The sequence below is a fragment of the Arachis ipaensis genome, chromosome B5 (genome assembly GCF_059453495.1).
Source record: "Arachis ipaensis isolate K30076 ecotype BB chromosome B5, ASM5945349v1, whole genome shotgun sequence".
NCBI lineage: Eukaryota > Viridiplantae > Streptophyta > Magnoliopsida > Fabales > Fabaceae > Arachis > Arachis ipaensis.
In genome coordinates, this window is record NC_142440.1 from 24,659,393 (window position 1) to 24,662,913 (window position 3,521).

The window sequence follows — 3,521 nt, forward strand, 5'->3', positions numbered from 1 at the left end:
ATAAGCTAGAATTGATGGCGGCATTCATGAGAATCCGGAAAGTCTAAACCTTGTCTGTGGTATTCCGAGTAGGATTCAAGGATTGAATGGCTGTGATGAGCTTCAAACTCGCGATTGTTGGGCGTAGTGACAGACGCAAAAGAATCAAGGGATTCTATTCCGACATGATCGAGAACCAACAGATGATTAGCCGTGCTGTGACAGAGCATTTGGATCATTTTCACTGAGAGGACGGGAAGTAGCCATTGACAACGGTGAAACCTTACGTACAGTTTGCCATGGAAGGAGCCTTGCGTGTGTGAAGAGGAGTACAAGAGAAAAACTGAAATAAAGAAGACAAAGCATCTCCAAAACCCCAATATATTCTCCATTATTGAGTAACAAGTATTTGTTTCATGCCCTTTTATTCCTTGCAATCAAATTTGATAAGTGAATTGTTTTATTGTTTTCCTGACTAAGAGTTACAAGGTAACCATAGATTGCTTCAAGCCAACAATCTCCGTGGGATCGACCCTTACTCACGTAAGGTATTACTTGGACGACCCAGTGCACTTGCTGGTTAGTGGTACGAGTTGTAAAAAGTGTGATTTACAATTCCTGCACCAGTCACCCACGCGACTGCGTGCCCCTAAAAATCGACGTAAAAGAGGTGTATGGAAGCAAGTTATAATGGAGTTGGGCTGGAATGATGCTGGAAGCCCAGCCCCATCATGCTACTGCGTGCCCTACGCGGCCGCGTCGTCGTCAAGATATGGCCATTCACGCGATCGCGTCACCCACGCGAACGCGTCACCCTAAATTTTGGCAAAATGAGTTTGAAATAGAGAGTCGCGCAAATGCGAGGCTGCTCTCGCGCCACTAGCACGAATCAAGTCACGCGACCGCGTGACCCACGCATCCGTGTCACTTGAAAAACATCGCATACCACGCGACCGCGTCAACTACGCGTCCACGTCACATGCGGCGCACAGATTATCCAGATCAGCGAAATATCATATCTTTTCTTCTCCAAATCCTAATTTTTCTTTTCCCTTCTTATTTCTTTCTTCTACTCTTCTTCCTTCTCTATTCTTTCTCACTTTTTACTTTCTATTTTTCACATCATCATCAAGGTTATTCTCTTTTCTTCTTCTCTTTTTACTTTTCAATTATTATTATTACTTTTATTTATGTTTTCTTCTTCTTTTAATTTTTACTTTCATTATCTATATTTTCCTTTTCTTTCTTTTTCTTTTTATTCCTTTAATTGGTGTTAGAAATTTATTTGGGTGATTGTTTTCTTCTATATTTTGCTTGTGAGTTATTGTGGAATTATTTGACAATTAAATATTAATTCTTAAAGGGTTGCTTGCATGTTCAAATTCCTACTTTCAATAACATCTTTACCATGCATGCTATGTGTTTGTGAAAAAGCACGTATGGCATTGCATACTAAATTATTCTATTCTACTACTTTAATGCCTGTTTTTTCACAAAACCCCTTTTATATTTTATTAATTATATATAATTGTGAATACAAACAGATTATTAGTTTGAAAGGCTTGGTAATCTAACTTGGACATTAAATGCTTGATCTATGATACTCATGCCTTTGCCAGCATGCCAATAAACATCTTGCATTTAATTGCCATCACATGCACTTGCTTTATCACCTTTGATGAACTTTTCACATGTAGTCTAGACCATGTGTTAACGACATCCTTCTTTACCGTGCATTGATTATCACCCATAATGTTCGCTTCCTTGCTCGAACCCTTAGCTTTATATATTACTTTCTTTTTCCTTTTCCAGGATGGTCACCAAGAAAGGTAAAGAGAAAGCTACTCCCAAACCACCAGCAAGGAAAGGAACAAAAAGAATATTAATGGCAGAACAATCTTCAACAGCGGTGAAACCCTCAACAAAACGAATCAAGAAGATCATCAAGGTCGATGAAAAAGAGAAAGCCTTTCCAGCAAAGGACACTGCGCGGTTCGCTAACCGCTACTGTGAGCAGATGTTCCCCATCCTGGCTGAAAGGAATTATAACAATGAGTACCTTCTTATCCTCCCGACCAACATTGTTGAAATTGTCGAGCCCCGCATTGAGCGAAGACAATGGGGATTTCTACGGAGACAGCCACGGCAGGTTAATCTATCATGGGTAGTTGAATTCTACTCCAACTTTCACATACCAACCATGCAGTTTGTCTATGTCCGTCAGAAGCTAGTCCCTATAACTGAAGAAGCCATTCAACAAGTTTTAGATCTTTCCCCTGCTCCAGAAGGACTGGACACATTCCAAGAAGCCTCACTCAAGTGCCAGACATACCAATTTGACTGGGAAGTTGTTCTCAGAGTTATCGCACAACCTGGCAGCATATGGATCTACGGATACCATTGTTCCCGACCTAAGGGCATATTGGCTTCAGCACTCACCTTGGAGGCTCGAGTATGGGCACAGATCATGTCCCATTACATCTTTCTGAGCACTCACGAGTCCTCCTTCACTGCAGACATGGCTGCTTTACTCTGGTGTATCCTTACAGACCAGCACCTTAATTTACCAAGACACATTCGGCATGCTATGGGACACGTACAGATTGCGGGCAACTTACCCTTTCCCGCCTTGGTTTCAGATCTAGTCTCAGCAGTCGGAGTCTCCTATAGAGCTGGGGACACAAGGCCATGATTCCACGAGATGATCAATACGTCCCTAACGGGAAGTATATCAGACCTCCAGCAGCCACTATCAACCGGAGTACAGAACCAGCAGAAGATATCCCTTCTTTTTCCACATCACAAGCACCTTCAACAAACCAACTGCTCCATCAGATACTTGAGAGGCTAGACCGGCTTGACCGAAAAGGAAAGCAAAGAGAGCACCGTAACAAGCGCAGATTTACATACCTCAAGGAGCTACTTGTTGGTAACCACCCACCTAAAGAAGACCCAAATACCCCGGACTCTACTTCTTTTACCAGCACAGGGAGCCACGACGGTGGTGGAGATGTTGCTACCAGCCCCCCTTTGTTCCTGACAGATGGCACCGAGGACGGTGCAAAGCTTTAAGTGTGGGGAGGTCGGTCAGTACCCGACTTCTGGAGGTAATTTCTCTTTTCTAAACACCAATAAAATAGGACACTTAGTTAGTTTTTCTTTAGGATAGATTGCATAGAAATAGGTTATTTGCATGCATGTTCTACTTGATTAAAAAATAATAAGTTTCTTTTTAAGACTCTATTTTTGAAAATTTTCACTAATTTAAATCAAAACTTTTATGTTAAACTTGTTAGAAGTTGTAACTGGAACATAGTTTAAAAAGCTAGAACACACAACCAATAAGATTTTGAGCTTATTTATATGGTTACATTATTTAACCATAAATGTTATTCTTGTGTGTTCACTTCTTTATGATTGTGATCTTTATTTTGTTCCATCCTATATGTCCAATGTTTAATGTGTTATATGCATGCATATAATTGAGGCCATTACTTGTTTAGTTCACTTATCCCAAATAAGCCTACCCTTTCAATCACCTT